General features: G+C 35.5%; 1 protein-coding gene across 3 annotated transcripts in view; it reads left to right on the top strand.

Moving 5' to 3' along the window:
• The window catches only part of LOC141446872 (dopamine receptor 1-like), a 306,607-nt gene that overhangs the window by 240,101 nt on the left and 40,391 nt on the right, over nt 1-26,115 (top strand). The window contains exon 1 of one of the 3 annotated variants that reach the window (XM_074113789.1): nt 16,519-16,622. The exons of 1 other annotated variant lie outside the window; for it this stretch is intronic. The gene's annotated coding sequence lies outside the window, so the exon portion shown is untranslated. Of the gene's footprint in view, nt 1-16,518; nt 16,623-26,115 lie in introns of those variants that run through there. One more of the 3 variants, XM_074113786.1, reaches the window with a different exon arrangement.

The raw sequence follows: 26,115 nt of genomic DNA, 5'->3' as shown, positions 1-26,115 counted from the left end.
AAAATCTTTCTTCTAGAATTCTTCCTGATAACCCGGGACAAGACGTTTTAAAAAGAAAGTGTGGCCTCGTGATCTCCTCTCAAGTGAACAGAGAGTTACTAACCATCTACTGTTTTGGAGTGTTACCACTGCGGTAACTTCTCCACTCGTTACCTGTATCATTTGTTACTCTGTTATCATGGTTACTTATAGCGCTAATGCGCTGATTGTAGCATAAATGAACGCATGCTGAAACACTTTCAGCTGTAAGTAGAAAATATTTGGAAAGGTACTTTTGCCTCCATTACACGGTAACCTGGACAACTGATAAAAATATAACCCAAATTCTCCTTTTTCATGATTACATAGCGGACAAAGTTCAAGGCTGTTTATCTCATAACGGTTACCTTTAGCATAGGATTAGCACACAGGTTATCTGAAGCCATTCTAATTTGACTGATCACCCTGGTAATTTCAAATGGAACATTCAGCCTCAAATATGAATTAAAATTGGCTTGTTAGCTAAAAGCTATAAACAGAACTATAAGTAGAATTATTAATTCTAATCAAATCTTCAGTAAAAAATGATACCAGCCGGAATTAATAGAAAATATTTCTAGTTAAAAGGGATAAAACATATCGCCGTGTTTTTATTACTTATATTATTTATTATCATTTTATTTCATTTATTTATATTATAATTATTGTCCAGACATTTTATTATCCAATATAATAGAAATCTATTTGACTACTGAGCTTCACTAAATTCAATAAAATATTATTTAGTTTATGTTATATCAACTACTATAAATGCCACCAATACTTCTAGCCATGTGTAAAATATATTCAGTGGTCCATAAATGTATTTTGTATCATATATATTCTCTCGGGAACCTATTCATTTCTATTTTATTTAATAATATAATAAAAATACTGATCTAGTAAGCTAGCTAATTTTTTTTATTTTTCCACCCCAGATATTATGCATTAAATTTATTTTTATTATAGTGTTTTATAGTTTTATGTCTTATTTACGGACTAGAAAAGAGAGCTCTAATAATTTAATGTCATAAAAAGAAAGAAGATACTGTTATATCTATAGGGTTTGTTATAAAACCTTTGGACACACTTTCTTTATGGTTGTTATTAGATAATAATTATAGCTGTGCTTATAATCGTTTAAGATGATAATTTTTTTTAATAATAATGTATGATTGGAGTAGGGGCACATTAAGTTTTTAGTTTCAGTTGTAGATCTGTCTTTATTACGTCTTTGCTTAATTAACTTTTATTGGCCAATTTCACTGGACGTTTTCTAGAGAATTGAATAAGAACAGCATCAACAACAACGTTTTTTGCACCCTCCCGTAGGGGGATTAGCCACTTTTTCAGGGTACTTGGCGTCCCTGCGACTATCCCAGCCTAAGAACATGTACATGAACATAAATACTGTTACACCCCAATACATTTACACAGTACACATAGGGTGTAATACATCTGTACAAGTTGGGGGCTTATTAGCTCGGATCAGTCGCGCAGATTATGTCAAGGTGAGTAGGAAACGGCCTTTCACTGGCTGTTCGATTGCGTTACAATCGAGTAATTGCGCTACTACCTCCTTTAAATCTTTGAGACCAAAGGAGATAGTAGCGTAAAAAGGAACTAGTAGGGAAAGTTCTCAACCTCCTTAGTAGGAGAGGGTTTCTTCAACTAGATCCAAAGGGAATGACACAATTAAGCCTCTTTTAGCTGCGTTGCCGTGGGGCGTAAGTCCACTAATCTAATCTAATCTTCTCCATAAACCATTATGACCCTGCTGCAAGTTTTGACTTATATCAATTTACGTATTTCCTCAATCAATTCACAAGAAATGAACTTGTCATCATTTTTAGGTAGAGATGATTGTGGAATTTATTTGATTAATGATATGATAATGGGTAATGATAATGGCATAATCCCAGAATAGATTGTAGATTTAGACTTTATCCGAGCATTGTTAGACTTCCGTTGAAACTAACCTTTAAATATCAATTCTGTCGCTGTACACACTAAAAGCAATAAGAATTAAATGAGTTGTTAAACAGATTTCGATCTTAAAGAAAACACCAAGACCGGAAATGCATCTATCTCTAGGCTTTCTTCCAATTTTCCACGATTTTCTCGGAAAATATTTCCATTAAGTTATTAACTTACTAAAAGTTAAAGGTCAATAATTTTTTTCATTTGTTTTAGACATTTTTACACTCTTTCCCTTTTTACCAGTTGAAGAAAAAACGCTATTAAGGAAATTAAAGATAATAAATATTTATTACGCTGATTGGTGGGGGGGCTGTGCGTGTTTAAAAGATGTGGACGAAGAAAAATAAAAAACTCGTTACGATGCTTTGTTACTGAGAGAATTGTTCAATTCGTAAAGAAGTTCGTAAAAATAATTTGTCCTTTTTATCCAATGATCGATTTTCATTTAGTTCGAAATTAGAGTAATCGAATTTGATTCTTATTAGAACTGTTTAATGCGCTAAAAAACGGTCGTTCTATAATTTTCCTCCTTACACACAAGTTCTGTTTTGAGTTACGTTGTCACACTCCTGTTTTCCCTTAAGGAACTCTAAAACTCGTATTTGCTGTAGAAATTAAGTTTTGATTGAAACAGAAGTGAAATAGAACAAATCTAATTGTAGAAAATACTTAAAAAGCGATTTCCTTCAAAAATTCAATTAAAATATTAAAACCCTCCTAATCCAGAACTCGTTAAAACAAATCTAAACTAATAAAACACAGGTTTTTTTTTAGCAGTTTGTACAATGTCCGCTTCCTTCTCTACCCCTGGGAACTCCTAAAATACTTAAACGTTGCGGTTAATTTCCAAGTTTCCGGTACTACTTCGTCCAAACATTTCCACCGCTTTTTTGTTACACCATCTCTTAACTTTTCCATTGAAAATCTTGATTATAACTTGATTATTTCCATCGTACTATTCCATTAGTAAAGTAAGTTGGTTTTAAGAAAGTGTACCAGCAGACTTTATCTCCAGGCGTCTGGAAGAACGGGTGACCACAGAGCGGGTGAATGTTTTCTCCCTGAACTGGAAGTGAAAATGTTATGAAAGTAAACGGAATCTCTTCCATCTTTCTCGTTGACACTTCCTGTATCGCGTAACATGGATCTCATGCCCCCTTACATAAAAGAACTTCCTCTTCATAATTTCAAAAACAAACTTCCTAATGTAACTTAATTGGGTCTTCAACTTTCTTTACTAAATGCTTCTCTTTCACTAATTACCAAATTAATAATAAAATCAGATTTTATTTCAATTAAAAAGTCCATCATTTCCATAATTGTTTCAACTCCTACATCGTTACTTGGTTTATGCTGAACACGTAGTTAACAAATCATTCACAGCAGTATGCTCAGAGAAAGTTTGACTATGTTACTAGTAAATTTCTATTACATCTCCTAAGTTGCTTAGTAATCGTGCGGATTTTTTAATTTAATCTTTAAATAACACGGAAATACACGTTTCAACGTTTCCTGAACATGGTAAAGTGGTTTTTACGAAATGACTCTGTACATGGATGGCTGCCAGTGATCAGCATAACTTGTAAATAACTTTTAATTTATTATTTTGCTTACATGATTCGTTTCCGGCAAACAGACAATGAACCAAGAACCGTAGGTATTTAATAAAGAATGAAATTATGCAAAAAGAAAAATTAATTATTTTGAACATTTATTTTACGTTCACCAACTACTACGGTTTACGAATGATTGCAGAATATGTTTTATTTCAATCATCATGTGCCTAATTTTGATTGGATTGAAGAATTTTGTCGGAATAAAACAGTAAAGTTAGAAATTAAATTAATTTTTTTATGTAAAATTTTTATTGCATAGGTTGATTCTTTATGAAATACCTACGGAGGAAAAAATAGTGAAAAAATTCTAAACTATTGTTTTAATAGAGATATTTATAGTTAAAAATTGTAATGGCGGAACGTAGTTGGGTCTGGTGGGCGTGTATACTGGCCAATAGAATTGCAGTTAGGTGGGAGTAAACCATACTCAATTGCACGCCCACATACCACTTTTAAGTTCCGCCATTAGGACTTTTAATCGTTATTATTTGCTTCAAAAATGTACTCTAGAATTTTTTCACAATTTTTTCCACCGTAGGTATTTAATAAAGAATGAAATTATGCAAAAAGAAAAATTAATTGTTTCGAACATTTATTTTACGTTACACCAACTACTCGGTTTATGAATGATTGCAGAATATGTTTTATTTCAATTACCATCTGCCTAGTTTTGATTCAATTGAAGAATTTTGTCGGAATAAAATAGTAGAGTGGAAATTTAAATTAATTTTTTTATTTAAATTTTTATTGCATAAACTGATTCTTTATGAAATACCTACGGAGGAAAAAATAGTGAAAAAATTCTAAACTATTGTTTTAATAGAGATATTTACAGTTAAAAATTGTAATGGCGGAACGTAGTTGGGTCTGGTGGGCGTGTATACTGGCCAATAGAATTGCAGTTAGGTGGGAGTAAACCATACTCAATTGCACGCCCACATACCACTTTTAAGTTCCGCCATTAAGACTTTTAATCGTTATTATTTGCTTCAAAAATGTACTCTAGAATTTTTTCACAATTTTTTCCACCGTAGGTATTTAATAAAGAATGAAATTATGCAAAAAGAAAAATTAATTGTTTCGAACATTTATTTTACGTTGCACCAACTACTCGGTTTATGAATGATTGCAGAATATGTTTTATTTCAATTACCATCTGCCTAGTTTTGATTCAATTGAAGAATTTTGTCGGAATAAAATAGTAGAGTGGAAATTTAAATTAATTTTTTTATTTAAATTTTTATTGCATAAACTGATTCTTTATGAAATACCTACGGAGGAAAAAATAGTGAAAAAATTCTAAACTATTGTTTTAATAGAGATATTTACAGTTAAAAATTGTAATGGCGGAACGTAGTTGGGTCTGGTGGGCGTGTATACTGGCCAATAGAATTGCAGTTAGGTGGGAGTAAACCATACTCAATTGCACGCCCACATACCACTTTTAAGTTCCGCCATTAAGACTTTTAATCGTTATTATTTGCTTCAAAAATGTACTCTAGAATTTTTTCACAATTTTTTCCACCGTAGGTATTTAATAAAGAATGAAATTATGCAAAAACAAATATAAATTATTTTGAACATTTATTTTACGTTCACCAACTACCTACTACGGTTTACGAATGATTGCAGAATATCTTTTATTTCAATCATCATGTGCCTAATTTTGATTGGATTGAAGAATTTGGTCGGAATAAAACAGTAAAGTTAGAAATTAAATTAATTTAAAGTTTTATTGCATAAGTTTATTTTTTATGACACAAATAATATGGTTATTACCTTCCGCTTTATGTCTCCATACAAATCAAACATTTTTTCCTGGCGAAACCTAAACTCCATTAAAAAGTGTTTTCGTATAGTTCTCCTAATAACGTCTCCTCAAAGTCACAGACAACGATTAAACCCAACTTAACGTTCTCTTTCTCCGGTATATTAATCTTCTATTTACTTTCTACTCCTTCCTGCTAATCCCTCTAAGGGCTGTTGTGGGTTGTAGATGAAGGCAACTCTTTGGCTTTAGCGTACCTAGTTCTGAGGATAATCCATCGGAATTATTAGTGTGAGGATAAGGACGTAGTAAAAGGACCTCTGGAGTGAACTGCCTTACATTAGGGACCCACTGTGTAATTTCTTATCTCTGAACAAAGATGTATCCCATAACATCGATTCAAATATTACTGACATAATAAAACAAAGATGTATTGCAGTACTGGATTTGATTTGGTAGTGTAGGTCTTGTAAAGTATGCTTGTCGCCTCCGTCCACTACTTTATTTTCATCTTCAGAAGTCTTCTTCCGTTCACTGTAGAAGAAGAAATGCGTTAGAAAAATCAGCCTCCAAATAAATGCGCAAGAATAGTATTTTTAAATAAGTTATCAGGATTTGAAATACATTTCTAATAAAAGTTTTCCATTTTCCTGGCACAAGTTAAAGAAATATGACTTTTCTTATTGGCTGCAATGAAAACTGTGTATGCGGATGTAATATATTTTCACCTTTTGCTCAAAAGAAAACATTGAAAAGAAATTTTATTTCCCATCCCCCCCTACCAACCATTCCTGTTATGTATTACATAGTTGATATTTGCTAGCGAGTATATTTGTGCACAGCTAGGAACATCTAATCCTAAATTGGGCCACCAGGTTTCGTAATCCACGTGTATGCGTATGTGTTAGAGTGAGTGTACATATCCATTTATAGATCTGTTTTTATTATGTATGAGTGTGGGTTGGCAAGCCTGCGAGATGGAGAAATTCTCCCGCCCCTAGTTTGGGCTTCCAATGGAAAACCTCAACTTCTTGTCGAATAAGTACCCCGCTCACTTCTCGTTCTTGTATTCGTCTTTACTCAACCTTAGTAAATAGTATAAATCCTTCTTCACAGCGTTCAAAGGATACGGACACGGAAAATCAGAGAAAGTTCCAAGTTGTAAGCAACCTTAAGTGTATTTCCCAGACCATGACTTCAAATCTATCCACTTAATTTCCTCAAGGTATATGTATGTAAATAGGGCACATTCAATAAATTTAAGATTTAAACTTTTCAGTAAATATACTGAATATTTAACGAATTTAATGTGAAAATAGGATTAAATACATTCCATGGAACAATACAAATTTAAAAAAGGGGGGGTTTGCGACCACTCACACGACTCCTAACAAAAAAATCTAATGCATCCTTTCTAGGACAAACATCCATATTCTTGCTTGCTGACCGATCAGCCAGTCCTTAGAAGCAAAAGTTCCCCCTGAGACCAAGGATAAAGTCCTTCCTTGGACCAGTACTCTGCACTCTTCGCACTGCTAAAAATGATCCTATCTTCCTATGCAGAGATTCAGCTGACGCTTCTCGTAATATCTAACCTGGGTTGCTAAAAAAAGTCATGGTAAGGTCATTTAAGGGATCTTGAAGAATGGTTTTGTTGATGGAAAACTAAATTGAATGAAACTAAGGACAACTTTATGTCTTCGACTTTAAGGAAGAGGTGTGTAGTTGCCCCTATACTACTTCAAACAAATCACCATCTCGATCAGAGTACGATACCTTGGACTAAGACCGGCCGCTCACGTGGAATCTTCACAACAGACTTAAAAGACAAGACCTGACAAAGCACTACAAACGGAACGTTTACTTGGAAAATATCTCCACAAAACTAAAGTCATATTTCAGGCAGATTTCAGTACTGTAGACAGACGTTTCTTGTTATAACTTCAACTTTAGTCTCCAATAATTTTTTTTTTTTTATCATCGTTTATTTAGTTACAATCGACGCTTTTTATTGCGTTGTAAGCAACAATGATAACAATAAACAACATAAAGCACTCAGAGTGGAGAAGTTACCAGCGGTAACACTCCAAAAACATTCTAAATTCTACTGACTCTCGTCATCAGAGAGGAGATCGCGAGGCCACTGTCTTTTAAGACGTCTGGAAGTGTTGCCTGGAAATGTCCTGAAAGATAGATGTTGTACAAGTGGATTGTGATGAGATTGAATGTTAAGATGGAATTATCTGTAAGATGTTTTTCGGCAACTTGTGTGACGCAAGGAACTGTTTAGGTCTGTGTGAATGGTTTGGATTTGTGACGTAGAAAGGAGCGTCCAACAATAAGAGCGAAAAATCTAGACTGCAAGAACCTTTGGATTCTTTGGAGAGATTTGAGCGTCTGATTGAACCCACACAGTTCGATGCCATAAGCCGAGACTTGCTCTAATATACTTACGTCTTTTGTTGTCCAGAGTGAGTTTTGATCTGTTGTCGAATAATCTTTTTAGTTGTCGGGAACGTCTGTTGAGTTAAGTCGTGTATGAGGATTCCATGTAAGTCTTACACCAGTTTTTCCTGCTCATGAAAATCCCCTCATATCCTCATTATCTGCTAATACCCTTCAGTATAACTCTTGACAGAAACGTAACTGATCTCGAGATAATCTATAAAGTGGACTAACTCACTTATAACCTTAGGGTACGTTTACAACGGAGCTGTGAGTATAGATGATAGCGGAGATGATAGCAGTGATGCATCAGCGCTTATAGAATAACCTAGTACATTCTTATGTGAGCGTGCACAACGAAGCTTCGACTAGTGACTCATCCGCGCTGCTATAAACGAGCATAGATGATAGAATTGAATTTTTCATTTTTCTGCTAGCTGAACTCCAGTATCGGAGCTTCAAAATGGACGTCGAAAAATTATTTAGTGCTGTCTTTACTCATTATTTTTGGTTATTATTTTATTATTTACTTTTAAACAATATTTTGTTTTTTAAATCGTGCTTACATTAAGAGTAATCACTAGTTTTTCTTCTATGGTTATAGGATTTCCATGATAATTTTTCCAAAGTTTTCTTAATTTTGACCTTATTTTTTTCTAAAATATAGTCGAATGTGGGTGGACCCATCCTCACATATTCAAAAAAACGATCCGGATAATTTCTAAGTTCCTTGTATATAAATAGTGAAATTCGCCCAAAGTACTTCTTTTTTTTATTTATGGTATGTACATGATATTTTCTACATCTTTTTTCTTTAAAATATACCATTTTGTTGCAGCTGAACATAAAAACTCTTCTTCACTACTCGGACATGTTGCATGTATCACAGCTCCGTTGTGCACACTAATCAGCGATTATATTTTACTCTATCAGCTATCATCTCTGCTATCATCTATACTCACAGCTCCGTTGTAAACGTACCATTAATGTTATTAAAAAAGCACTAGCGGATGTGGCGTAGTTTACTCAAAGGTTATAAGTGTGTTATCCACTCATGTCATTTTTTATTTACTGAATCAAAATGCACACTTATAAATAATAAAAAGACAGAGAGAAAAAATATATAAATAAACATTTATTTGCGATATATATTTAGTTTCTCTCAACAAGGTCACTAAATATTTATATTCTCTTTTCTTTTTTTATGATAAAATGCAGGAAAAAGTATATTTTTACGTAACTGCAATTTCTTATGCGAAGTTATGTTAAAAGCAAAATAAAATAGTAATTGAGAGTCTGTTTACGTAGTAATATGGGGAAGAATTGAACATTTAGTAGCAATAAAGCAATTAAAAGCAATTAAACGACATGTGGAGTTAAAAGGCCATTATTACATCTGTCGATTCCTCTGTATAAATGATAGAAAATGTGCCTATCATTGGGGTTTTGGGTTCGTCCAAGTCCAAAAAAAGCTTTTCCATATTTACGAATATAACCAATTAAAAAAGAATCTATTCAATTGCAATTTTACTTTTTTTTTATATTTTTCTAATGGCGAACAGATATTCGACAAGTGGGTTGGTCATTAAGTAGGGCAAGAATGGTTCTTGGTGTTTTCTGCCGGGTACTACTTGAGAACACTTATCTGCAAGCACTCCCTTATGATGAAATACCCACATTCTCTGGAGAAGTTGTGGGAGGAAAAAAGGGAAGTTGGTGATCTAACGATAAGCCCTACTAACTTATCCTCTGCAACATCGCCGAAGCATCCGCCCACTAAGTCTTTAAAAAAAATACCACCCAAAATTAAGCATTTGGGACAGCTTAAAGAGGATACAAATCCTCCAAGACCTGGTACTCTCCTGGGCACTTTCCTCTAGGAAGAAAGGGGAGCCGGCTGTAAATTGGGATAACTACTCATTTCCCTAAACATCCCTAAGTTAAAGTACTTCTATCTTCACCCACTGGAAGCTACTAGTGTTTTTTAACGCCCTTCCTGGTATGTGTTAGAAAAGCTACATACTCTGAGAGAAGGTCTGCTACCTTGAAGCTTCAGTTCTTGGCACAGTTTGTGTTTCCTAAACCTCACTCATATCAACTCATATCTTACGAACTATTTAACCTTCTTTTTGAAATTGATAAGGTTTTAATAAAGCAATATTCTAAACTACAATTAAAGTCATTTAATTTGAATTATTTTTATTACATTTCTGTGCAACTGTAATATAAAATTAAATGACCAATTAAGAAGAAGGTAAATAAGAAGGCAAACGCTGCTATTCAATTCTGTCGGATATTACATTTGTATTATTCAAAGTGTTGCTTAGGGCAATCTGCAGTTAGATAGCGGCGTTATTGCTGCTCTTAGAGATACAGGGGTGATACTATCTGGGTCGGTCATTGGATACTTCCACTAGTGGAGGGGAGGCTTTTAGAGGAAGCGTATAATTGAGTCAATAAATAGAATCCTAATTCATTAAACTTAAATTTTGATAAAAAATTTAGATTGGATAGTTTAAAGTTTATAGAATTTCTAATTATGTTTTGCATCAGTGTTGTTGGGAAACGGTTAACCAAGCATAGCCATTACGGATTCTAGAAAGGGGATCAGCATCTAGAAATGTTTCCTCAAACCAGGATGCTGTCCAATAAATGATCTAATGATAAAGTGAACTGGGAGGCTCGTGAAAGACTCAACAACAGCTTAAAACTAATACCAAATTCACCGAGTTAACCTGCCGAGACTCGAAAGACATTGTATCAACACTAAAGAGGAACAAGAATTAGATAAAGTAGCATACAATCTTAGCATTCCTCGCTAATCAATCCTAGGATTGTGGAGAGAGAAAATTACGAAAACAATTCATAAAAGCTAAAGCTCAATTAAAGTTATAATAAATACGAGCTAAATACATGAAACTTAATCAAGAAGGCAGCGGTAACAACTGGCATTACAGTTACCTAATTGTAGACACAACAGGGTATATCCTCCACATGGACCATACTCTCTCCATCATGCAGAACATCTGCAAAGATGGTCTACAAAAAGTGGAACTGTTGTAAGAGAGGAGGAATCATTCAAAAACTACTTTCAGAAGTGTAATTAAAGTTCTCCTGTATGTTATTAATGGAAATTGAATACGTAATTTTGTTCCAATTCGGTTGACCGGATATGTCACTTTACCGAATATATTTTACTATTTCCCCTCTCCCTAATTCTAGAAATTTCAAATTTTGAAAAAATTTGTGTACACTGTTTCGATAAGAAAAGCGTTTACTAGAGTTGGTACCAGATTTTTGAGTTAACAAATCATATTCATGGTTCTAAAGTGAAAAATTAAGTTTGTTTCATCGTAATAATCGAAACACGTAATCGATACTGTTTATCCTTTAAGATATTTAAATAATTAGTGACTTAAATTAATCTCTTATTAGTACAACTAACTCTTATTCAGGAACTTTTTTTTTTAATTTAAATTACAAAAAAAGAAAAGTAATTTTTAATCAAGTAATTAAATTAAGTTTAAATTGGTTTGGTGCTTGAAAGAGTGAGCAAATCGAGTTTTATCAAAGTTTATGTTAGTGTCGTCAGGCGGACGGAAGTTCAATTAAAGGTGCTCAACTTGAATAGAAGCAGAACACTCTTTTAATTGCACTTTTCTGATTAAAAAGAAACAAAACACAAAGATTTTTAGCACTTCCATAGTTGTACAATTAAGTTAGGCAGCCCGAAATTACCGTAAGCTAATGATCTAAAAAATAAAAATAAATATTTTATGTTCCTGGGTATTTCAATTTCTGTGGTCAGAGAATCTGATCTTTGAGCTCTAATTGAGGAACTGAAGCTGGGACGAATCCTACAACCTTTAGATAGAAGACTGAGGACCAGCGATACCCTTTCAAGTATTTTAGGCCAAATATTTAGGAGGGTTGCAGTTATGCTGTAATCAATAATGCGATTTCACTCTTTTGGGAGGAAGTAGGAAGTGGATCTAGACATCTTTGCGGATATCCTGTCTAAACAACACTTAAACGACCTCAGCTAATGTATGCACAGAATATACAGGAACTGCAGAGTTAGGTTGATGTGTCCTAACTGTGTTCAGTTTAGGGCATAACTACGAACATAACACATAAATACATTCACCAAAACATTGATGCCTTTGAACGTAGATGAACATTATTTATAGAAAGCTGACAATGTATGGAATCTTCGAGCCAATAGATTTCTTTTAGATCGTTCTGCTAGTAACTTTTACAGCCACTTTTAATCTAATAGTATCATTCATTACTGTTTCTTAAGTCCCACTTAGTAGTTAGCGTATACTGGATTCTAATGCGGAGATCACGGGTTCGAATCTAGATGCTGAGGGCAGACAGAAAAAAAAAAGTTCCAGAAAACCCACGAGCATCAGATGATGATGATGATGATGATGCGTCCTAAATTAAAATATAAATAAAATAATTTTAAGTTTAGGCGTTGACAGATTTTTCCTTTTTTTGCTACTTAATAAAGTTCAAGAATAAATTATTCATTTAATATTGATTTTCTTGAATAATAAAGTTCCCTAAGGAATTTTCTTTTTATATTAGGAAAAAATATAGGAGAGAAAAGCATTTAGAAAAAACAAAATTTGACAAACGCAAAATAGGCGTCCAGGGAAGTATATAAAGCTTACCCTCCATCAGTTTTGTAAATAAGATATATATTTATAAATATAAATAAATAAGTTCAAAAATAAGTTTGAATACGTGCTTAGGGATCTGTATGAGTAAATACCTACTAGATACGGGTCTGGCCAATTCCCCAGTCTGAAATGGGATAAGGCTGGCCCCGTACTCCAATCGTATCCCGATTGGTTATATGTCAAAAGCATATATATACCCTCTCCACCCCCTCTATTGTACATAACATCTTTTGTAAAGACCCTGTTGAGCCCCCTTTAATTTTCTATGGCTTTTAGGATCGCCCATTTTTTTCCCTTTCTATGTAAATTTTTTTTTTGGGTGGATATTTTAGAGAGTTTTTATATTTTAGGTGACTTTCATTATTTTCTCCTGAAAGTCAGAGAAAGCATAACGTCTGGCGTGAGCAATTATATGAATTTTCTAACAATAATTTACGTAAATATCTCTTGAAAGTTTATACATATTTGTTATGAAATGATCTTGTTTTCAATATAGTTGCATCATAGATGAACTTGTCAGCCCGCATAAGTTTGTCTAAACATGTGAACTGTGAGACAGAAACTAAGTTGAAATTCAACGAATACACGAACGCTGATATTGACTGAAAACCCAAAATCGGTCAGGAATGCCAAAAAAAAAACAAACATGCTATAACGAAGTTCCTGAAAGTCTACAAAGTGAATACGCCCCATTGTTTGGGGGACTTAAACATCTTTCACAACAGTTTACGTTGCTAAATAACCATATTTTTATTGAATTATTTATTTAATACATTTATTTAATAATAGGAATAAATCTGCCATAATTTAAACTATTTCCAGAGTTCATCCTTCAGTGTTCACAAGTTGAACCATTCAATCGAGTTATTATCAATTTAGAGAACAATTTAAAACTTCCTGTTAAAATTTTTATTGAACTCCATTATGATTAATGTATTCGATAAACAAATCGATTGTAGGATGTCGTTGCGTTCTTTAGCGTCACGTGCCTTAAATTTAATTAAATTTCATTTCTATTAAAATAGCACGTGTAAGTATTTACGTAAGCATGAATATGTTTTGATGCTTTGTACGTAATTAGGTATTGGATTGATTAAATCATAATAAAAGAGGTGCTTTGTATAATTTCAGCCTTTGTTAGATTCATCTATTTTTGATCATTATTAATTTTTAATACTCTTCTAAAGTTTTAAGGCGTTTTAGATTTTTTTCAAATTTCAATTGATTCATTTTTTTTATTACCAAACTCGTAAAATTAGAACAGTTCATTTCCAAATTGTGTTAACAGTATTCTACTACCAACGAGTCTACTCATTTTTATTGATTTTCATCAGTAAAGATCTTGTAACAAATTTCATGATAATAAAAGAGCCAAAGAGAATCTGTACTTCGATAGAAATCAGATTACTCTGATTATAGGCCTAATCACGGGGGTATGGTGGGTTCAGAAAGCACCTGCTCAAGATAGGGCTTATTAGTTCGGAACGTTGTGCAGGTTGCGCCAGGAAGAGGAAGAAACGGCCTCTCACCTGTTATTCGATTGCGTTGCAATCGATAGACTGCGCTACGATATCTTTGGAACTTTGAGACCAAAGGAGATTATAGCGCAGAAGGAACTGGTAGGGAAAGCCCTCAATAGTGCTGCACGAGAAACGAGACAAATCTCATTAATAAAGAACACAATTTTATAATTTTTTAGCTAAAAATTAATATTTGAAAAACCGAGACCGAGACCGAGATCGAGACATCATATATATCTCGTCGAGAAATCTCGGTCTCGTCTCGGTTTTTCAAATATTAATTTTTAGCTAAAAAATTATAAAATTGTGTTCTTTATTAATAATTAATCATTACGGGTATTGAATTAATTATTAAAAGATACGATTTTATTATATATGTTCAATAGTACTACATCTATTTGACTTCGAATTACATAAGTAAAGTAAGTAAAGTAAAGTAATCGCCTATATTTTCAGGCGGGCTTTACGTCCAACTACCAATTAGGTGTCACGGGCGGAGGCGACTAGCAAACATACTTTACTGTAAATGTCTTTTATTAACCATTAAATAAAATCCAAGGCCTAAGGCCGGGAATCGAACCCAGTACCACAATACATATTAGCTTCGCAGGTCTCGCCTCTAACCGATCTTCTATTGGTCATTATCAACACAGCTTGCGAAAATAATCTTTCCGATGGCACTGAAGTTGCACAGATACTAAAAATATCTTTCGCCATTCTAGACAAATTTTTGAAGGAATTCTCAAGTGTTTTCCACCATTCTAAAATGTCAACGTCTACTGGTGCTTGGTCTAATTTGGTATAATTAATTATTTCTGTCTTCCATGCTTCGGTGATATTTGCTGATTTTTGAGCAAATGGTGCAAAAATATTGATGCAGTCGTCTTCGTCGTCAAAAGGTGAATCATCAGATTCTTTATCTTCACCAACAGCCATAACTAATGGAGCGGGAAGTTTGTTGGGAGGTGTATTTTTTATTTCACGAATCGACTTGATATAGGGATATAGGAGGCAGATATGTTATTTGGGTCTTTCATTTAGCGCGTTTTCAACATCTTTTTGAAATTATATAAAGATATATAACAGTATTAGTAACATATGATGCATTGAAGTGTAAGTAGTTGTCTTCTTTTACACACATTTTCATTACCAATATATAAATTAAAATAATTATTAGAAAATAATAACATTTTTTGAAAAGATTATTAATAGCAAACCATTTTTAATACTTAAACAAAAATTCAAAAAACCGAGATATATCGACTAGTCCTAGACCAAGACCGAGACTTGAGCGACCGAGACCGAGACCGAGATCGAGACTGCATAAAGTCTCGCCTCGTCTCGGTCTCGTGCAGCACTAGCCCTCAACCTTCTTAGAAGGGGAAGTTTCATCTACTAGACTCAAAAGGGGAAGGCACAATAAGCCTCTGGTGGTTTCGGTGCCGTGGGGCGTAGGGTCCCGTCCCGCCTTTCAAAATCTAAATCTAAATCTACATATCGGTCAATTACATAGGCGATATCCCTACTTAAACATGTAAATACGATATATTTTGCATCGTCTCACATAAGTAGTCTGGACAGCAATGAACAGCATCCATCTTGGCTTGTCTTCATACAAAAAAATTCGTTAAATATCCCAGCTTAGATTAGCTAACCTCAATAAAACTAAAATTTATTTCAACTCTGGTACTTATGTCTTTGATAGTTCCAATATAAGCACTCTAAGTAAAAATAACGTTTCAGACTCCTTGTTCCACTTCCTGTTCTCTTGCCAGTTCTTTGGGTCTTTCCGGTCACATGAATTAAACAACTTTATTGCAACAGCTAAAGCCTGACTCAGAAAACTATCTGAATCTACTTTCTATTAACTCTGTAAATCAAATGTTATATATGATTATGTCAAATTATCTTTACAAATAAGAAGTTTTTTACTCAATGAGTGGTAATTTTTTTAAAAGCTAAGAAAGCTAATGAAAGCCTCGAACTTTCAGTAATAGATTAATGATAAGTGAGGTTGAAATCTCTTCATCAAACTGTTCATTCTATCTCTTATGTTGGATGGAAGTACGATTCCGGTAGGATATTCAAAAAAACTTGCGTGCTACGTCTGAGAAATCAAATATATTATCTTGCATGGAGGTTCTAACCATATTGTCATCAATTATTTTCTCCATTTGGAGAGGAATGCGCTTTATTTGCGGAAATACCTAGTTCAGTCTACACCAGAATACATAGAGCAAAATAAAAACCATTTCCTGCTTAAGGACAATCTTCTGGCTTCAGGACAAAGTCCACTTCATGTTCTTTTCCGGAATCTCTAAAATGTCTTAATACCGTTGAAAATTGATTATCTGATACGATCACAATCCTAGTTAAGGCAATAAGACTAGATCAGAAATAGCTGTGGTTAAATTAGTATGTTTACTGTAGTAGTGCCTCAAGATTGGGCCCCCTTAAGTGCAGATATCCGTTGAACAGTAGCCCCTATATCGCTTTATCTCCCCAGTAGCGTTGCCCGTGGCTACCAATCCAATAGTCATTTCTAAGTGCCGGTAGTTGAAAGATGTTCTATTCTAGTCTTATTGCCGTAAGTATTTCAGTTTTCTATTATTCAGATTTAAAAAAAATAAATCGAAATTCATTAATAGATATTTGTATTTTCTTCCATCCTTGTTAAAGGAAGTATTGTAATCGTTCAATTTTAGAGTTTTCAACTAATAAAACATTTTGAGATCTCTTACGATCAAAAAATTGTTTCTACAAACGGAAAGTTCTATCACAAAGAAAATATAAATAAAGCTCTGGAAAATCACAAATCAAATCAAATATTTAAATATTATATTTTTTGTTGATTATAACCAAATATGGTCATAAATTTTTAGTCAATTTCGATCTATCGGAAGTGCTGCTTTATTTAAACTTGGGAAATCTCAAAAATGTACGTATATTTCTGGTAAAAACTTTTTTTTTTATTTTCAACTGTTTTTCCTTTTTTATTGTAAGAGAAGTTTCGCCGGTTTCGGACTATCTTCCACTATCAGAGATAGAATAATCACAGTTCAGTGTAGAGATTTCGACTTCACTCACATTACTCGTCCCGCAGTACACTTGCTGACTGAGTGACGGAGGTTAGACTGTAGAAAAGGTAGATTTCATACTAATTGCTCTTTTAGGAAGTCTAAATCCGATTACCTAGACACAACTTCCTGGTTCTCGATAAAACCGTAAAAGCTTGAGAACTGAACATCTCTTTACCTAAAAATAAAAAATCTCCCCCAACAATACCCTTTTTATTTCTTTCACCAATGAAATTAATTAGATAAAACCCAACCGTACTGACTAGACGAGCTCTCCCCATTATCTATGTTCTAGTTTTTGTTTTAATTTTATTAAAACACTAAACCAATTACTTAAAAGGATTTTAATCCGAACGGTTTGATGATAAATCCCTAAAACACACAGCATCCACTCCCTACAGTACTATGTAACCGGAATTTAATGGAATATCCATAAATTAGTTAATTGCTTCATAAAATTGTTTCAATTTAATTATTAATATAGCAAAAACTTGGTGAAATAGTTCATTGTATTGTTTAGGTTAAAAGTTCACTGGTTCGGCTTTATTAATGTGTTACTGTGTTAGGTATTTTAGAATAGGTACGTAGTTTGATGCAAGCGAAATTTAATTCAAGAAATAGAATGATTAAAAGAGTCGCAATAGCCGAACGGTTATAGGCTAGACCCGCAAAGCTATGATGTATTGTTGGTTTAGTAGGTTCGATTCCCCCGGTCAAGACCTTGGATTTAATGGTTAATATGAGAAATTTATAGTAAAGTATGTTAGGCGGTTATAGGCTAGACCCGCAAAGCTATGATGTATTGTTGGTTTAGTAGGTTCGATTCCCCCGGTCAAGACCTTGGATTTAATGGTTAATATGAGAAATTTATAGTAAAGTATGTTAGGCGGTTATAGGCTAGACCCGCAAAGCTAAGATGTATTGTTGGTTTAGTGGGAGTTCGATTTCTCCGGCCTAGGTCTTGGATTTTATTTAATGTTTAATATGTGAAATTTATAGTAAAGTATGATTGTTAGTCGCCTCCGTCCACGGCACCTAATTAGGTGGTTGGACTTGAAGACCGCCTGAAAAAAATAGGCACTTCTTTACTTAGTCTTAAGATAAGCATAAGATAAGTCTTAGGATACTTTGAAATAATTTATTTAATGACTAGAATAATACGAGCAATGTACAATATAAATTACAGAACTAAATAGATAATTGTAATGACCACTCAAACTGGCCTAGTTATCTCGAGGTTGAATCGAGACACTTTCTTTCTCTGCAATTGGCTAGATAATGTCCATCACCACTTTGAGAAACATCTATACTTAAGGGGCAAAATCCTTTTTGTCTTTTCACCTAAATACCTGCTTCAAAACCTTTGGAGTTTTTATAATTATTTTTAATACCTTGAATTCCTGTTTCGAATTTAGTAAGCTTTTCGCCTGATTCTGCTGGTATTACAATACTTCGGGAGTGTAGTCCCTCTTCCAGGCTAAGATCATTGGTATAATTGGATGCTTGTGATGATGGAGAAGTCTTTTTTGGATATTTAAAAGTGATAATATTTTTGGATAATCTTACTTTAATAAACTGCCCAATAAAATCTGAGTAAATACTTAAAGTAGCCAGGGATTTAGAAGAACTGAAAATTATAGTCAAAAACTATTAGAGATTATGAAGCATTCAAAACTTAAAAAAGTGATATGTCATAAGATCTTTTAAGTTAAGCCACTAACATAAAATAGAACTTTACAAACCACTTTAAAGTCTTTGGGATTACCCCCTCCGTAACTTGTTAGCCTACAGTTTTCTAAACTTGTAAAGTGGGTAGATGAGCTTGGATACTAAGAAATTCAATAGCCACCAAAAGAATGGATGGTTATGGTTCTTTAAACAACATGTTACCTCAAAGAACTTTCCAAACATATAAGTGCTATGTACTTATATACCCAGTATTCTGCCTACTAAGCTCTTGGGTGAAATGAAATATGGATAAGTTTGGAACAGCCAATTTCTCGAGGAACAAGTTTCTCATGTCTTTCGAGATTTTGGTTTTGTTTGTTCATCATTTTATTTTTTTCGATAATAAATTTTTGCGCCATAAGATATAAATAAAAACCCAAAAATAATCTTTTAAAAAATACCGGATTAGCAACTGTTTTCGTGTTGGACAAGCTCCGCGTATATTAGCAGGAACCTTTAGTGTAACCTCTCACGCTGCTGCAAAAAGGTTGGAATTGATGCGTACCTACATCATTAATGGATGCTGTAGTAATCAGTAATGTATCTTCTCTTAGCTCGAAACGTTTGGTCCAAGTTTGGTTAAGAATTCATTTGTGTGGAATTGATTGTGATTCCGTTCGCACAGATTATTGAAAAATTTGATGCTGTAAATGATGGTAAGAACCGTGCATTAAAGTGGTATTTGAATAAAGGTATATGGACCAAAACAACCCTGTTCAGATCAACATTCTCTTTTCATTCACAGCTTGAAGAACAGCCAATCTTGTTTACAATTTTTAAGTCAATACGTTCAGTGTAAAGTGGTTTAATGTGGTAAGTTCTTTAGGAAAAATAGCTCGTCTTTTTGAGTCCATAATGCACCACTTAAGGGAACCAAACCGTACAGGGTAAAGGGCTACAAAAGGGCGAAGTACCCCACGGAAGAATCAAAATATTGTGAGTTCTTTATATAAGAATACAGAATATTTTTTGTAGGCTGTTAGTGAGAACATGTGTATTCAAATCTGTAAATAGAGTAATTGTCCAGTTTTTCAGGCGGGCTTTACGTCCAACTACCAATTAGGTGTCGTGGACGGAGGCGACTTGCAATCATACTTTACTGTTAAATTCCTCATATTAACTATTCAATAAAATCCAACGCCTTAGACCGGGGGAATCGAACCCACTAAACCAACAATACATCTTAGCATTGCGGGTCTAGCCTATAACTGCCTAACATACTTTACTGTAAATTTCTCATATTAACCATTAAATAAAATCCAACGCCTTAGACCGGGGGAATCGAACCCACTAAACCAACAATACATCTTAGCATTGCGGGTCTAGCCTCTAACCGCTCGGCTACCGCGGCGCCTTCGTGTATTAAAATCAAAAGCAATACAAATAAATGCCTGGAAGCGTGTGTCCTATTTGAGACGCCATTTCCTAGCATTGGCTCAGAGTCCAGAGCCAATTTTAATTATTATTGACTTAGGCACGCTAACATCATCGGCGCGTGGAGTCTCTTTTTCAGACAACAATGTCCAGCACCAGGTAGTGAGCTGTAAGATTTTTATTTTATTTTTACTTTATTTCTGCAACTGTACATATATACAACAAGCAAAATTGATGTGTGAATAATGTACATATAAATAAATATATATACAAATTGGCATGAGCGATGTGAACGGCGACCATCCAGTGATGGGAGCCGCTAGTTCGCCAAGAAGGCAATCTTACACAGCAGCCATCCTAGGAGGCCGCCGTTCTGCACTTAAATGATCGCGCGGCCACCTCCGCTTTAGTCTTCGATGAGGATTTGAAGGAAGTGTTCTTGAGGATAGGTCACGGATTAGGGGATTAAAATGGAAGGATAGTTTGGAATGAAATTTTGTGTAGCGGGATTGGGCTAGGTCAGAGACAAATGGTATGTTTAAATCGGAATGGATAGTATGGTTGGAGACATAGAAAGGAGCATTGAGGATGGTTCTCAGGATTTTGGATTGTAGGGTTTGAAGACGGTTAAGGTTGGATCGTTTAGCAGTACCGTAAAGTTCAATTCCGTATGTCCATATTGGGGCTATCAGGGCAGTGTAGAGTCTCTTTTTGTTCAGTAAAGTAAGTTTAGAGCGTTTGTCAAGTAGTCGTTTTAACATTTTGTACCTGAAGTTGCAGTCAGTTCGTTTGAGTCTAGTATGAGGGTTCCACGTTAGTCGTTTGTCTAGATGTAGGCCAAGGTATCGTACTTGGTTCGCAGGGGGGATAGGAATGTTATTCAGGTAAAGAGAAGGGAGTGTTTTTTTGTTTAGGGTGAAGACTACATGTTTAGATTTGGGTTCATTTACCTTAATCCTCCATTGCCGAAGCCAGGGTTCGAGGATGTGAAGATGGGATTGCAGGGTTCGTGTTGCCACGACAGGATCTATGTTTGGAGAAAGGATTGCCGTGTCATCGGCATAGGTAAGGGTGATAGTGTTTGGGTGAGTTGGTAGGTCAGCCGTAAATAGTGTGTAGAGGAGGGGAGCAAGAATGCTTCCCTGAGGAACTCCTGCAAGAATGGGATAAATAGGAGAGGATGAGGCACCTTGGACTACTTGGAAGAAACGGTCGGACAGGTAGGACTTGAGGACAAGATAATAGGTTGCAGGTAGGACGCCCTTGAGCTTATACAGCAGCCCTAGGTGCCATACCCTGTCGAAGGCTTGCGATATGTCCAGGAAAACACCCGGGCAGTACTGCTTCAGCTCAAGGGAGGTAGCGATGACATCCACAACGCGATGCGTCTGGTGTACAGTCGAATGGCAACTCCGAAAGCCGAACTGGTGATCAGGAATGACATTTAGGGCTGCTATTTCATTTTGGAGACGGATTAAGAGGAGCTTTTCAAGAATTTTCCCTAATAAGGGCAGAAGACTTATTGGCCGATATGAGGTGGGGAGGTGTGTAGGTTTTTTGGGCTTTTGTATCATTCTCACTGAAGAGAATTTCCAGAGGATGGGGAAGTAGGTGGTTCGAAGGACTGCATTGTAGAGATGGGTAATAAAAACTATTGCCTTTCTGGGAAACTGGAGTAGGATGTTGGAAGTGATCAGATCATAGCCAGGACTTTTCTTTTTGGGGAGATTAAGGATTATCTTCTTAACTTCTTTAGGAGTGAACGGTTTAGGCGGAAGTGAAAGCTGAAGAGGAATGTCAAGTTCGTTAGTGATGTTTTCAGTATGTTGTAAATCTTGTAAGTCTGGGTGTGGAGTGAAAACTGAGGAAAGATGTTGAGCTAGGCATTGGGCTTTCTCCTCATCGGATTTAGCCCAAGAACCATCCGTCTGTTGAAGAGGGTGAGAGATGTTTTTGTATTTAAGTATTTTCTTGGTAGCAGTCCAGAGAGAGTTGTCATCCGTTGTAAGTGATTCAGTGAAGGTTGAGTATTGTTCGTTATAATATTCTTGCAGTTCGTTAGTAAGTTGTCTGGTCAGTTGATTGAAAAGTCGCTTATGAGAGGGGTATCTGGTGCGATGCCAGAGAGCTCTCGCACGACGTTTCTCTGTAATTAGTTGTCTTAGATAGAGTGGGAGGTTTTGAGGTGTCGGTCTTCTGGGTGGAGTGAGCTGTGTGGTGGAGAGCCACACGCTTTGTTGGATAGAGTCAGTCAAGTATTGTACATTATCATCTAGCTGTTGTGGTGTCTTAAGAGGTACGTTTAAGTTCAGTTTTTGCTCTATAGTCTCTCGAAATACGTCCCAGTCTACAGTCCCGTTAATAAGTGATTGCCTAGGAGGAATTTGTTTTGGATGGTGAGCTGTAAGAGGCTTCTAGAAAGAGAAAATCTAAAGGCTTTCAACTGGATTTGAACCTGAGACCTCCGCACGGGAATTCTAACTAAATCGGGCTGGGGAGAACTTTGACTTCCCGAAAAAATTTAAAAAAAAAAAAACGAGTTTTCAGATGGTGTAGGAGTATATACCCTTCTTTGGGAGAGGATCACGATATAATTATTCCAATCTGCCATCATTCTAAGGCTTCTTTGAAAGCCTGGGTGAAAAATTACCACTCTTTGATACCATCACAGTCGTAGAAATAAAGGAAGAAACTTGGGCCTTACAGAAACCATCTACTTAATGCCATCTACACTCCCTACTTCACAATACTCTACTTGCGAGACTACCTCAAGTGGCGAGAGATTATGTAAGAGAGTTGAAAACTAGGCGAATAACGGTGGTGATTGCAAAGTGGCTTATCACTTATAGTTGATTAAACTCTTATAATAGAGTTTCTATGTCCACATTCTTCAAAACTAGTTGCCGAATTCATCGTAGTTTCTTTTAAAGTTCTCTTCCACACTTCTTTTAGAGCGGAAGCTCTATTTATCTACTTTACAAACCGGTATCGTCACTTAAAATTTGTCAATTAAATTTTAGGAAATGGTATTATGTTAGAATTTGTTATAGCATTTTCATAAAAAAACAGGTTCTTCTATATTTTTTTTTAATTAAAGGGATTATTACTGCGTTGCTTTCATTTTGTTTTTGTTTTTTTTTTTTTGCCCAGGAAAATATGTACAGATCTCCTGCAGGTGTCTTTCCGGTATGTCAGATTTGTGTCCTTGTGTAACAGGTGGTCTTACAAGAGCTACGTCACTCATGTCTGCCACTCTAACACACACACTTCTTGGGCAAAACATGTAAGCTTTCCCCTTGAATTTTCTTACTATCATATTAACATTGTTTAGAGGGGGCAGGGAGGTAGGATTCTGTTTTAAAACTCTCCTCCACAGATGGTGATATACGGTACACTGAACCTTACTTCTAGATTTCCGTACAATGAACTTTTACTGTAAAAAATTCTTAATTGACGTAACAGACACATGTGTTTGTGTGACTTCTTTTTTAGTAGAGGTCTTCCGGGCTATTGATTAAGAACAGCCTGGCTCTTAGTTCGGATTCTAATTCATTAATCCAAGGGGATGAAATTGCCAATATTTCAGTCATATTATTATTTTTTTTTTTTTTATTTGAAATAAAGCTAGGCTTTTGACCTTTCCAGATTATCTCCAGCATTCTTATGGTAACATCATGCGAGTTTCGTCTTAAAGGTTGGTACCTTAATGTTGAAATACTGAGTTAGGACCTAGAGTACCAACCTTTACGGTAAACATGCATCATATAAAACATTATACAGTACAACCTCGATTAACCGGGCTGACCTCCGGCTATACCCACCCCGGAAAACTGAAATCCCGGTTAAACCGAATACACAATATTACATAGTACATTTGTATATATTAATGTACATATGTGTATAACTAAGTATCTATGTATTATACGGGTGCTTAGGTAGACTCATCAGTAAGATGTCTATGTGAAAATATGTAAATTAAAAAGCCGTTTCGTCCCAACTCCTATCTTAGACGGCAATCCATTTTTTAATTTTTTACATACATACATACATACATAATGACCCTTCAAGAAAATCAGGTATAAAAGAGTTGCTGCCACACCTACAATTATGTTACATCGGAAGTCAAAAAATTTTCCTGTCACCACAGAAAATTAACTTTTGTTTCGGCGCCGATCCAGGTGTTCTTATGATGACTCAACATGATCCCGGTTAATCCGAATCCCGTTTAACCGAGGGCCGGTTAATCGAGGTTGTACTGTAATTGTTTCAAGTGAAAGTAATTGTTGGTCACAAAGAGAATTGTCATATTTCCTGCTAGCCTAAACTATATTCCCTCATTTATTTATTTATTTATTTTTTTGCGAATTCCTTGCGTTCTTTGATTATTTTGTTTAAGAATTTAATAACCTCTACTAATTAAAAGTAAGTTTTAAAAGTGATTCAAGTAACTAGGTTACAACTAGTAGATAAATACATTACAACTAATAGTGCCGCATTTACTCAGTCTCGGCTAGGTTGGTATACCTGGAGCGAAAGAGCTGAGAGACATCTTTTGTCTAACATAGTTTGAACTTAAATAAGGAATGGATCAACAGGGGGATTCTGTTCGGGTTCTAAGTAGCTGTTCGCCTCTGAGTTCTCTTGTGGAGAGAATTAAGGAACATGGCTGCCCTGAATAGTTAGCGGCGGTGGGTAATGAAGAACTTCTAGGAGGTGTATTATGATTGGGTTAGACGGAGGCGGTGGGGGGGTCCTCCTTGATAAGTTTGCAACCCTCAAGAGGAGTTTTCACTCCTTAACTATGTGCACAGTTTGTACGTGTGTTTGTGTTTGCAATATTTAATGAAATCATTAAAATTAGCGGTTATTATTTGTGCGGGCGGAAGTGAATACAACGTTAAGACTATTAAAAGTTTTGGGTGCTTATCTTGTGGATTAGATCTTTTAATGCTTTAAGTCTAGGATATCTGGCGACCATTCGGATCTTTGTCCAACAACATGTATGTTTTTGGTGCACTTTAGAATTAGAATTGTAGATGGGACGGGACCTACGCCCCATGGCACCGCAACCACGAGACTTATTGTGCCACCCCCTGCTTAGTTCTAGTAAGCGCACCCTCCTCTCCTAAAGAGGTTGAGGACTTTCTTTACTAGTTCTTTTTGCGCTACTATCTCCTTAGGTCTTAGCGTTCCAAAGGTTTCATAGCGCAATCACTCGATTGCAGCACAATCGAATAGCAAGTGAGAGGCCTTCTTTTTCTGAACCTGCCGTGCCCTGTGAATAGGCCTGTAATCAGAGTAATCTGATTTCTACCCAAGCCCAGGGTCTCTTTGGCTTACACATCCAAGGCATCATAATCTTGCTGTGTTTAACCCCAGGACACATTACCCAGCTCTTCTCGTGCTCCCTCCAAATCCAATCTCTAAGAGCCGCACGAGCCGTATCCCTGGTTATTCCCAGGACAGGTTCCGGGCCAATGAAAGGAGTGTTAGATCCATTTCTGGCCAGATGATCAGCGCTCTCATTCCCTTCAATCCCCATATGACCCGGCACCCATTTCAGCCGAACCTTTTTGTACCGAGCCAGTAGTTCAAGGGCCTTTCTGCATTTCCAGACCAGGGAAGAGGTCATTCTGAAGGATACAAGAGCCTTCAGTGCAGCCTGGCTGTCCGAAAAGATGAAAATCTCCCTATTTCTAGGGTTACATCCGCAGGTTTTCCTCAGCACATGTTTTAATCGTAAAAACCTCGGCCTGTGAGACTGTGGCGTATCTCCCAAGAAATCTCTCAATGAGTACCTCGGGTTTAACCCCATACACTCCAGAGCCAGTCCCACAGTCCATCTTGGAGCCATCGGTAAACCAAATGCCTCCTTTCCGGTACTGTTCCGTCCAGTTCGCC

Source organism: Rhodnius prolixus, unplaced genomic scaffold, assembly GCF_049639745.1.
Source record: "Rhodnius prolixus isolate KJV_2025 unplaced genomic scaffold, Rpr scaffold_7, whole genome shotgun sequence".
NCBI classification, from domain to species: domain Eukaryota; kingdom Metazoa; phylum Arthropoda; class Insecta; order Hemiptera; family Reduviidae; genus Rhodnius; species Rhodnius prolixus.
Note: the sequence above shows the minus strand (reverse complement) of the source record. Positions and strands in the feature narration are given on the sequence as shown.